This window comes from Cyprinodon tularosa, unplaced genomic scaffold (genome assembly GCF_016077235.1).
Source record: "Cyprinodon tularosa strain WSP-4 unplaced genomic scaffold, ASM1607723v1 ctg697, whole genome shotgun sequence".
Taxonomy (NCBI): Eukaryota; Metazoa; Chordata; class Actinopteri; order Cyprinodontiformes; family Cyprinodontidae; genus Cyprinodon; species Cyprinodon tularosa.
In genome coordinates, this window is record NW_024039448.1 from 293,965 (window position 1) to 306,881 (window position 12,917).

The window sequence follows — 12,917 nt, forward strand, 5'->3', positions numbered from 1 at the left end:
CAGCTCAGGGCCCTCCCTGACCCCAATTTAAACTGACAGTTACTAATTCTGGTTATACTGTAGTATTAATTGAAACACTTAAATCTACTCACAGGATTGTCTGAAAATACAAAAATAGCTACAAAAAAAAAAAAAAAAAATCAAAGGGGATGCAGTTTGCATTACTGTTCCCTTGAAGTAAGAAGCTCTAGAAGGAGTATATTCTGCAATTCAATGACTCAGTGCAATCAGCTGGTTTTCCTTAAACATTTTAACCAACCTCTCACTCTGATTTGATTGATGCCTCGACATGATTTGTTGTGAATCATTGTGGCATAATAGAATCCAATTAAATTGAATTAGACTGTCACATAAACAAAAGATCTTACTTTCAGGAAAATTTTATTTACATATTTTTCAGTCATTTTCATAGGGTTGGTAAAATACCCAGAATCAGTCATTGATTGTTGCCAAACACAGAGTTCTTTTATAATAAAACAATCATCGAACCTACAGGGGAACCACGGGAAGAAGAGGACACAGATATTGTGATGGTAGAATTGTTATGAGCACTGACAATCAGAAAACTGCTCAACAGAAGAAGTAGAGTTATAAGAAATAATGCAAAATGTCTGTTTTCAGATGTGCAAAACTTCTTTAAGTAATGCCTGCCGATGTAGCTGAAGTGAAAGACAATTCCAGTATCAACAAATGCGTGCCTTTTTAATTATATTTTATAACACAGTTAAACCATTATTTTCCTTTAATTTCACAATTGTGTACCGCTTGATCTGCAATACAAATCTCAATAAATAAAACATGTCTTACGGTAGTTTTTTACATTACATAATAAATGAAATATGGCACGGTTGTATAATTATTGCCACCGTTATAACCTTTGTCCACACTTAGCAGTTTATGAGTCACACTGAGATGTTTTCTATCTGTGGGACTTTCTGAAGGACTCTCCTATAACACAAGAATTGACAAATCTAATGTTACAAATCCTCTAGAAGAACAGAACAACATGAGTTGGAAATTACTGCTGTGAAGTTGGTACTTAAGCCTTAGATTTTGGAACAATCATCAGAATCCCTAACTCGCCCTGACTTTATGCTATCATAGCTTGACTTAATATGTTTTGATAAACATAATTCTATATTTAAATAGTAAGAAGTCCAATCTGATGTACCTATCCTAATTCATCTGTTCAACCATAACATAATTATCTACTCTTACTAATGTCTTAAAAAGGCCCTAAGTGTCAAAGTCTATATTTCTCATAATTTAAACTCTCTTAAAGTTGCTTATGTTCTCTAAGTCTTTCTAGGTTGAAATCGATTTCATTAACTTTTAAGCTAATCTGTTAGATTAGATGTAAATTAGGTGTTTTCCCAGGCCCTAGCAAACTTGTCAGCTGGCCTGAGTTGTAGTATATATTTGGATTTACTACACCAAAACTGCTCAGCTGCTTCACATCAGAAATATTCAGGATAATCCAACATGTATAAAAAAAAATCTGGAACCTTCTACCGTTCTCATCCTATCGGCAATATTACTGGCTGACAGAAGTGAAAGCTACATCTGATTGGAACAAATCTCCGGCAGACAACAGGCCAAAAGAAAGTGAAACAGAGCAAGTCTATATTTAGAGTTTTATAAGAATTGGCACACGATTCAGGCTGTACCTTAAGACGGACAGAGCCAGAGGTAAGTCAGAAGAACAAAAAAAACGTATTTTTCCCAACGGGAATCATTTAAACATGAAATATGATCAACGGGTATTTAAGATTAACAGTTAACCTTTAAAAAACAAACAGATTGATCTTGATGTCTGAAGAATGAAGGAGTAAACTTTCCACTAATTAAAGGAGAATATTTGCTAAACATTATGGTTATAATTAGGATATATTCAAATTAATTAAAGCAACGGATACAATTTTCTTTATAAAGTGAATGTTTCTTAGCACTGATTAGCAAAATTATACTTTCTGCCTCTTTGAAACAAACACAAGATATTCCTATTCAACTTTTAACTGTGAAATGTTTCTGAAAACCTTAGAAGAAAATTCAAGTTTGTTAAATGTGTGTTGCATTTTATTGTCTTCTGTTCATGAGCTCATGGTTGGGCAGTGAATAAATAAATAAAGATAAAGAGAAATACAAATATTTATCTGATGCGTGTCAGACCAACAGAAGACCTCATTTACACAAAGACTATAAATGTGTGTCCTTTTGGTGCTTTCTCATGTTTGGTCTGCCTTACTTTCACACAGGTGATCTTTGAACCAGACATGTCAAGATACCAGCTTCTCCTGGGGCTTCGAAACCCCAACCTGCACCTTAGGCTTCCTATTCAGTAGCTGTTAACCTTCTGGGCTTTTAGATTCATGACTCCTTTATAATTTGTCCATATTTTTACACAATTTTCTTTTGATGAGATTTCCTGGTGCAACACTAAATAAGTCTATAATGTGCTTACTGTACGTCACTTAAAGAAAAAGTCCGGTCATATTCAGAATTCAAACTTCTGAAAGTACTTTAAATATGAAATTATTACATATTGTTCAATAAATGATCAGTGTTTTAATTAAGAGTGATTTTCATTTCAATTTGCTTTACTAGAGACATCCATGTTTTTCAAATAACACTACTGCCACCTACCAGTTTGTGACGTCATGGTGCGGTATCGGCTGTTCATCAAGTCCCAGTGCTGTATCTGGTGTTTGTCACAACGCTCTATTATTATTCTTCGAAATGTTGGCTACATATTACAAGTTTTTTCTCTGGTCAGAAGTTTGATGGCAAATCCTCCCTCTTCAAGTTGGTAACCCAACAACGAACCCATCCGTGGAGAATCAGGAATCGGAATGGTGAAATAACTAATTTTTTTCACTTTTACCCGATGTATTACAAATTCCAACTGGCATGCACGTGGGCATTGTCAGTTTAACTATAGCTCTTGTAAATTTCAGTGCTGAAGTCCTCTGGAAATCTTCAATAATTGTTGTGGATTGCAGGCGTGTCTAGTAGTTCCCATTGATTTTGCTTTTAAAGCAGGGAGGATTTATTAGGGTTTGTTTCCTGTATAAACCACAGTTCAGCGGTTGTGGTTTAGCGACTGTGGACATCAACTAGAACACTGGTTCTGTCGCTGTTTTGAACTATGCAACTGCCTCTGCCACTGCCGCCTCTCCCTCGCCACCAAAGGGAACACCCTGTTTTAAAGACTGCTTTGACTGATAAAATGAAGCCGGTAGTTTCTTTAGCTACTTTTTATTCCGTAAAAATTCAAATATCCACTGGACTTGGTTTCCAAGATTTGAAGACGTTTCACCACCTCTCCAGGAAGCTTTCTCAATTCAATTCATTTTCTCAATTCAATCCATTTTGAATTGAGAAGGCTTCCTGGAGAGGTGGCGAAACGTCTTCAAATCTTGGAAACCAAGTCCAGTGGATATATTTTTGAATTTTTATGGAATGTCTATGACCTGGATGACTGAGAACCTTCATCAGCATAGCTACTTTTTAGTTGGCTTTACACACTAAAAATCCAGCAAACTGTTGCTGAGATAGTTGACTCCTATAAATGTTTGGGTTCTAGCCTTAATTACCTGTGCAGGAGTAATTTCATAAATACTCTTTATGCATTGAAGTTTAAGAGCAAACTCTTGCTGCAGATACCTTTTGGAGTGCAGCAGATGCTTCTTAGGTTCTTCTTTGTCTCTGTGGTAGCATCAGCCATCTGGACAATAGCAGAACATCTAGTTTAAATGTTTCCCCATTTTTCCTGCAGGGATTCTGACACCATCATGGCCGGGTACAGCGGATTGAAATTTATAGTATTACTGTGAAAGCATATCCGGTGACTATTCCTCAGACGGTTGAGAACCAATCCTACATCATGTATCACGGCACCACCCGGCAGAATGCTAAAAGTATCATTGAAAATGGTTTCCGTCAATCGGAAGACGGCATGCTTGGTCCTGGGGTCTACTTAACCAGAGACTTGAAGAAAGCGAGGCGGTATCCTATTAATCACCCTGAGTGGGACAGGGTTGTTATAAAGGTTAAGGTCAATGTGGGCAGAGTGATAGCCATCAGATACAATAATCACCCTATGCAAAAGACCTGGCGCTTTCATGGATACGACACTGCCTGGGTGCCGCCCAATTGTGGAATGGTGCCAAGTGGTCAGGAGGAAGACTGCGTTTGGGATCCTCGTCGAATGAAGATCCTTCAGCTCATCTACCCCAGACTTGATCCTGCTCAATCCATTGTTGCAAGTCTTTTAAATCTTTTAATTTAAAGCAATAATTTGTTCATTTATTGCAATCACATGCATTATTATAGATTTGGTTAAAACAAATACTTTGTACATTTTGTCATTTTGACCTGAAAAAATAAAAGCGTTTATGTTTTGAGGCTAATCTGAAGTTTTGATTTTTAGCATTTTACATCACTTAAACCATAACCTTATTATTAAAAATATATTTTTGAAAAACAAAAGATCAAAACTCAAAAGCCTGAATGCTTTTGAATATTTGCTTCAGTTGACAAACCTCCTCAACTCCTAAACTATTCTTCAAAGTTTACAGGTTGCAGTGGGATTGAGTATGAAATGAAAATCTATTTGAATCATGTTGGTCTAATCAGGAAACCTCAAAAGAAATTGTCAAGTGAAAGTATTCACTCAAGGGACCATTATGGTATAAAACTGATTGGGTTCCATAAAGAATGTTCTGTTTGTTACCTCATAGACCCAAATGACTCAAGCGAATTTTCTTACAATACATTTTGAACGGATTAAGGACCACCTGAAGATCTTGAACTGATCTTGCCAACATACCCCAGTTTGAACTCTGACCCACTTTGTATTAATGGAACTTGAACAACGCCCCCCATGGGGTCCACAGACATTTTGGTTAAGAAGTGACATTGAAAGGGGTCAACCACAGAAAGACACTATTGAATAATAAATTGAACGCCTTGTGCTTTAACACCTGAAAGAGATCACTGAATCCCTCCTGGATCCCCTAGAGTTTGCCTACAGAACCAACAGGTCTTCAGACAATGCTGTCAAATTGGCCCTTGACTACATCCTCCAGAACCTGGTTTCCGCAGGTGCCTATGCCAGGATCTAGTTTGTGGATTTTCAAAAATTCATCCCAACTCTGCTTCAGGAGAAGCTCGCCTAGGCAAGTGTGCCTGACTTCACCCGCAGATGGATTACAGACTTGCTGTCTGACAAAAAACAGCATGTGAAGCTGGCAAAACATGTCTCAGACTCACAGCTCATCAGCACTGGTTCCCCCCAGGGCTGTGTCCTTTCTCCTCTGTGCTTCTCCCTGTACACCAACACCTGCACCTCCAGTCATCAGTCTGTTAACTTCTGCAGTTTGCAGACGACACCACTCTGATCGGACTTATCTCTGATGGTGACAAGTCCACCTACAGTTGGAAGGTTGACCATCTGGCTACCTGTTGCAAGAGGAACAACCGTAGCTCATCGCTCTAAAAACAGTGGAGATGGTTGTGGACGTCAGGAAGAAAATGTGAAATCATCAGAAAAAAATAGAGATTTGCAGAGTGGAGCATCTGTTGCGAAGAAAGCAAGCAATATCTACAGACTTGATCCAATATTAGGACAAGGTTTACTGTACGCGGCTGGTCAGCTTCAGCCCTATCTCTGGAAAAGAAACATCCTGTTATCCTTTCTCAAGGCCAGCATGTTTCCAAACAAATAGTGCAAGATCTTCATCAGCATCTGGGCCATGCAGGAAGAAATTATATGCTTTCAGCCAGTGGCGGCCGGCCCATATGGGGCGCTGGGGCACCGCCCTCCCTGATAAGAAGAGAGAAACGTAAAATATATTTTTAGAAATTAACTCATAAATGTCAGTTTTACTCTCTAGAGCGTGTACCTATAAGCAAAACAAATTATATAAACTACATTTCCCTATCTACTGTCATTCATTTGTGGATTTCCACAGACAGACTCCTACCGTCTCTGTCTTGGGGCTGTGATCAGACAGCCCCACATTTGCAGAGAATCTGTCAATCATGTACTATTGCTAGGTGAATTTAATGGCCAATCAGCGTCTCAGAACTTTATGGTCTTGGGGCTCTGAAAATAGGGCTCGGGATCCACGTTGCATTGTGGGACGTCGCAGCCATACTGACTGCTAAGCAAACGTAAACATAGCTCTGACACAACGTTGTTGTTGAAAGAAGAGACAGAAGTAGAGAGAAAAAAGATGTTAAAATCCCGAAAAGGATCTGGAATTTACCGGGACACATTAAATAGAGAAGCCAGGGACTGGTATGTTGACAAAATCAGCATTATTAATCATTTGGATCCATATGAAGTTCCAAACAATGAGTGGAGCACCGATGAGTGAGCGCCTATACTTCTAAACAGTTCCCAAGCTACAAGTCCTTGGAGTCTCATGTGCAGTTCATGAATGGATGGGTTCAGGAGCTGCACATCATAAAGCCAGCAAACAGTGGGAACACAGTAATCCGTACGAAGGTAAGCTGTGATCAGACGGGCTCTGGAACCTGCTAGTTTAGCAACTGCTAACCGCTAGTGCTAACAACCACTCACGCATGTAATGTACTTTTAACTAGCTGCTATGTGTTTCAAAGGTGTAGTTAGTAACGTTAACTGCCAACCCTCCGGGTTTCTCACTTATTTGAGCCTTTTCCCGCTGCCGTTTTTATTATTTTCCCGTAAAAGATCCCAACTTTGAAGGGAAGAAACAAAGTAGGCTATAAAATAAAACCCTGCATCTTTAACTTACCAGAATGAAAATGCAGGGAACACACTCTCAATGACATTGGAATACTGTGGAAAGTTATGTTCGGTCGTCTTACAGCCGCGATCCAAGCTAGCCGACGACTCTTTATCTCTGACACTTGGTCTCCATGGTTACGCCTCCAGTCAGGAAAGCTACGCCTCCAGTCAGGAAAGCGGTGGAAAGTAAACCCATTTTCTATGTTTTTCCCATGGCGATCATGTGTTGAGCTGTTACAGCCCACAATACAGCAACGGTTTACCATGATTGAAATCAAGTTAAGGTGAAATTAATCAAATTAAGACACGGCTGAGAGGGATTACAGTACGCGGTAGTCATAGGCAGTAGTCTGAGCCGCGGTAAAAGACGCATTCAACATGGCGGCGACGCGAAGTGCTTACGTCATGACGACCAAGCCCTATACTGCACTTTAACAGGCTTCTGCACCCAAGCGCAGGTGCAGACAATTAGAGGGAAGATGGCGAATGTAACGAACGAGATGCAGCTTCCACCAAATTGGGTGAGATCCTTATTTATCTACCCGTTTGCCAGAAGAACGTCCATGTTGTAGGGTAGGAATGTTTAATGTCATGGTTATTGTGACTGTGAAGAATCCACCTCGTCGCTTAAAACATCCTCTAACTTTGCGCGCCACACACACATTCCTGTTATACCGTGCTTGTGAGGACCAATTCACTCGCGCTGAGACCAGTAGCTCCATGAACTTAAAACACACAAGCTGTTCCTGGTTACCTGCTGGCGTATTGAGGGGCACACTTAATATTTCAGTGGGGTTAGCCGTGTGTGTGTGTGGGTGGGTGTGTGTGTGTGTACGTGTTTATGCTACGGGGACTTGTCATCTTCAGTCTGGCTGCGTCTTTGCTGGGTTCAAACCCAGTTTGGTGTAATTGAATAAGTTAATGAATCTGTGTAAAAGGAATTAAGTTGTAAAAATTACTTGTTTTTGTACATCAATTGTTTGTGGAGGTAATATATGGACAAAACTGATTAATGAGAAGAAATCAGATGTAAGAGAGCCTGAGGGTAGGGGCTTAAACTATTTAATGAGGGCTGTGGGAAGAAAAGCGGCCATTTCTGTTTTCTATTTCTTTGTTACATTGCTGGTAACTGGAGGGAGGCTGAGGCCCAGAGTATCTTGTACATGTTTAGTTTCTTTTGCACCCTGTTTTGAGTTTTTGAGCACAATAAATCATCAACACCGGTAACCCGACTGAGCCTGGATTCTTGGAGGCCAAAGAACCCCGTCACAGTGACCCAAATCATCACTGTTACTGTTAGTATATAGTAAATTAAATCATTACTGTTAAATTGTATTTAATTTCCAATTGTTTATTTGAATTCTTATTCTGGATTAGTTGGAGACATACACTAGGCTATATCAGCCCCACCAAAAATATTTTTCACCAGCCGCCACTGCTTTCAGCCCTCAGAGAAGATACTGAATTGTCAACTCGGCCTGCAGAAAAATATTATCAGAATGTATTGTGTGCAGATGCCACAGAGGACCACCAGCGGAGCAGAAAGTGGAAGATATGCCACCACCTGTTTCAATGGATTCAGCTGGTTGTAATCACAAATATGTCATGATAATTTAAAGTTTTATTCCAATCATTCCAAAAAAATCACACAGCCTCATTATCTAATTGTAATCTCAATGTAACTTAACAAATAATTGTTAAAGAGGCCATTGGTGTGGAAATTATATAAAAAAAAAATGAAATATATAATATATCTCAAAATCCGGTTTTATGGGATTGTCTTTAAATTTTAATTTTTTTTTTCTTTATTGCAGATAACATTGTCTCCAATAAGAATAAAAAAATATCTAAAATATAAAAAAAAAAATACAGAGAGAAAGTCCCCCATATGTATAAAATTAGCTGCTTATAGAAGTGAAACCTACATCTGGGTGGACCACACCAAAGTATGCAATAAGAGAAAGAAAAGTGAAACTAAATAAATCCTTATTTAGAGTTTCCTCCCACAGGTTTTTAGAAAGAAGCAGATTAAATTCATGCTTCAGTCTAAGACGGATACAGGCAGAGGTAAGTCAAGAACAGAAACATCAGTATTTATCTAAAGAATCAGACTTTATACAGGAAATGTGATTAACAAATGTTAAAAAACATACTGTGAACATCCTTAAAAGGAAAAAAAGAAACGATTGGTGTTTTAAATATGCATCAATAATTTTTAGAACCCTATAAGCCTGGAACTCAACACTACTCCAGACATTTTGAATCTAGAAAGCTTTCTGGATGGGTAGCGAAATATCCTCAAACTTGGAAAACAAAGTCCAGTGGAGAATTTTTTAAACTTTTTTGGAATGACAACGACCTGGCTGACTGAGAATAATCATTTGCATAAAACAAAATGCTGGCTTGAATGAGAAACACCGGATCTCAAATTCTTGTTAAATAAGACTTAGACATTTTTTAGATAGTAATATGAAATGTCAAATTCATATTTAAAAAAAAAAAAATGTTTATTTGAGCTGTATCTAATTACGTTATGACTGCAACAAATTAAGCTATTGAGTCATTTAGGAGGCATATATGGAAATATTGTAAATCCCTCCCTTGTTGACTGAAGGTAAGGCGGTGGAAGAGAACAGCAGGGGATTCAAAATGTGGCACTTCCTGCAAGGATCATAACAAGAAATGTTCCTGACAACACATATCCTGTTTTCTTAAACTTAAACAAAGCTCTCTCACACTGTCAACTTTTAAATAAATTTGTAATTAGCATGAGCATAAATACATGCAATGTAGGATGATAGATTCTCAATAGTTATATAACTCTATTCTTTTTTTTTTTTCCATTGTACCTATTTTCGAACTGTGTAAAAGATATAAATTGAACTTTATTGATCTCTTACAATGGACAAATTAACTCTCTGAATTTAACCCATCCCCTTGGGGAGCAGTGGGCTGCCACTGTGCGGCATCCAGGGAGCCGGGGGTTAAGGGTCTTGCTCAGAGACCCAGAGTGCAGTTTGAGGCCGGCAGGAATCGAGCCGGGTACTTGCAACCTTCTCAGAGCACAAGTGCACTGCTCTAAGCACTAGGCCAAAACTGCCCCTGCATACTCTATATTTGGCAGCCATACATTTTACAGCAAACTGGACTAACCTGCCGTATCAGTTTTTCAGGTTCACTGTTACTTTAGAAAACAACCTTGTTGGTGGATCCTTTCACTTTTAGTCAAATGATGTGGCATAATTATTTCCCTAAGCTATTTATTATACAGCAGTAGGTATAAATAACTTTTTTTTCACAATTATGATCTGATACATTTTCAAATATTTTTAACAGCACACAAGATTTAATGCATGTGCAAATGTACCCCAATGGGTGGCAAAGGTAATTAATTTTAAGTGATATTTAGTTGAAACATTTTTTTAAATCTTAAAATAGGGCAATAATTAAAAGTTTTTGAGCTTTAGAAAATAAGCAAATGTAGATACCATTGTAGCACTCCTTCTGTCACTAAAATACATGAATAGATTTAGTGTTAAATATTTCTCCTTTTTCTTTTCAGATATCCTGACTCCAACATGAGCAAGTTGAGGTTACAGTGGGCTGAAGACGACTTTGATCCTCCTGCTGGAGCGTCTCGACTGCTTACCCCGCAGCCGAATGATGGCAGAACCTATATCATGTATCATGGCACTACCAGTGAGATTGCTCAGGCCATCTGGGCCACTGGTTTCCGTCAATCTGAGGATGGGATGCTTGGCCGTGGGGTCTACCTCAGCCGAGACCTCGAAAAAGCAAGTCGCTATCCTATTGATCACCCTGAGGAGGACAGGGTGGTCATTGTGGTTAAGGTCAATGTAGGGAAGGTTAAAAAAATTGATCACCAGAAACACCCAATGCAGAAGACCTGGCATGATAATGGATATGACACCGCCTGGGTACCGCCCAACTGTGGGATGGTGAAGAGTGGTCTGGAGGAGAACTGCGTGTGGGATCCCAAACAAATCAAGAACCTTAAGCTCATCAAACCTACCCGTGTCCCAGACCAGACCACTGCAGGTTCTTCATACGGTTATAAGTAAAATCAAGCAATATCTGATTAATTTTGTACAATCAAATATATTTTAACAACCAATAATTGTACTCTGTCATTTTGACCTGAATAATAAAAGTTTTAAAAGTTTAAATATACCAGTCTCTGACTAATTACTTAAAGAATTTAAACTACATAATTCAAAAGAAATATGCATTTAAAGCTTGAACGCTTCTTGATGCTTATCAGCTTTGTTGTTCATCATAAAAGTAATTTTCGGCTTTCCCCTACTCCACTCAAAAACTTCTCCTTTACACCTAAATCATTCTCTGTTATTCTCAATTTGCTGTTGGTTTCCATGGGAATCTACCACACAGGAATCCTCCAGCTGATATTAACATATCAGCTTCATAAGGGTTGGAACTGTGATGAGGAATGGCCACCTTAAAGAGTGTTCCAGATGTTACCCATTGTTTTTATGCTCAGTGCCAATATTAAGAAAGCAAAAGTTGAATTAATTTAATCAGGTGGGCCTGATTTCCCTAAAAAGTGTTGGGATCCTCAGGCTTGCCCACCAGAGGGCGCCGAGGATCCTCTTCTGCTCTCTTTGTTTTTCCCTTAGGTTTGGAGTTACTGTGGGGATCTGGAGATTACCCTCTGTCTCCAGCAGGATGCGCTGTGGGTCTTCTGGAGCTGGAACCTTCCTGCACACCTGTTCCTAATCCTCTCATTAGAAGACCTCTCCTTTATAAGCTCCTGCCTGACCTTGATCCCACGCCGCAGTGTTGATCTTAGTTGGTTAGCTTCCTGAACCTCTGTTACAGATGAATCTTTGTTATCTCTAGTGTGAGATCAGATTCTATTTCTTCCTTGTCTCTGCCTCACAGGAATCCTGTCTCTTCGAGAAAGCTCTGGATGAGCTTAACCTCCTGTCTCCTCGTGAAAGCTCTGGATGAGCTTAACCCCCTGTCTCCTCGTGAAAGCTCTGGATGAGCTTAACCACCTGTCTCCTCGTGAAAGCTCTGGATGAGCTTAACCACCTGTCTCCTCGTGAAAGCTCTGGATGAGCTTAACCCCCTGTTTCCCTGTGAAGCTCTGGAAGAACTGTCTCTCTGGCAACCTGTCTCTGGCCTGCAGCTCTGGGAGAGTTGCATCATAGGAAGCCAGTCCCAAGCCTGACGCTCTAGGAAAGCTAACCTGCTAATCTGCCCTGGTGAGCCAACCCAAGAAGTCTACGTGGCCTGCGAGAGTCCTTCCTAGTCTGGAAAAATGGTTTACTGCTGTATAAGAGGACCCTTTGTAAAGCAAGAGCAGCATACTTCTCCTCATTAATAGAGGAGAATAAGAATAATCCTAGATTTCTTTTTAATACAGTTGCCAAACTCACCCAGAGCCATAGCTCTGTTGAACCGTCCATTCCACCTGCTCTTAGCAGCAATGATTTTATGGGATTCTTTATAAATAAGATTGATCTTATTAAAAAAAAGATCATAAGCACTCCTCGATCCGCGATTGTACCTGAGGTAGTCATGGAATCTGAACCGGGTTTAGACTGCTTTGATCCAGTTGAACTCTCTGAATTAGCAAAATTATTGTCTTCATCTAAGCCTTCAACTTGTATGTTAGATCCAGTTCCAACCAGGTTATTTAAGGAAGTATTCCCTTTGATCTCCTCCTCCATTTTAGATGTGATTAATCTATCTCTGTTACAGGGATATGTACCTAAAGCTTTTAAGATTGCTGTAATTAAACCTCTGCTTAAGAAACCGTCTCTTGACCCAGATGACTTGGTCAATTATAGACCTATATCCAATCTTCCTTTCTTATCCAAAATTCTTGAGAAAGTAGTTGCCAAACAAGTTTGCGATCACTTCCACCATAATGAACTTTTTGAAGAGTTTCAGTCTGGCTTTAGAGCTCATCATAGCACTGAAACAGCTCTGGTGAAAGTCACTAATGATATTCTCATGGCCTCAGATAATGGACTTGTATCTGTGCTCGTCCTGTTGGATCTTAGTGCTGCATTTGATACAGTTGACCATAATATTCTTTTAGAAAGACTTGAATATTTTGTTGGAATTAAAGGAACAGCACTAGACTGGTTTAAAT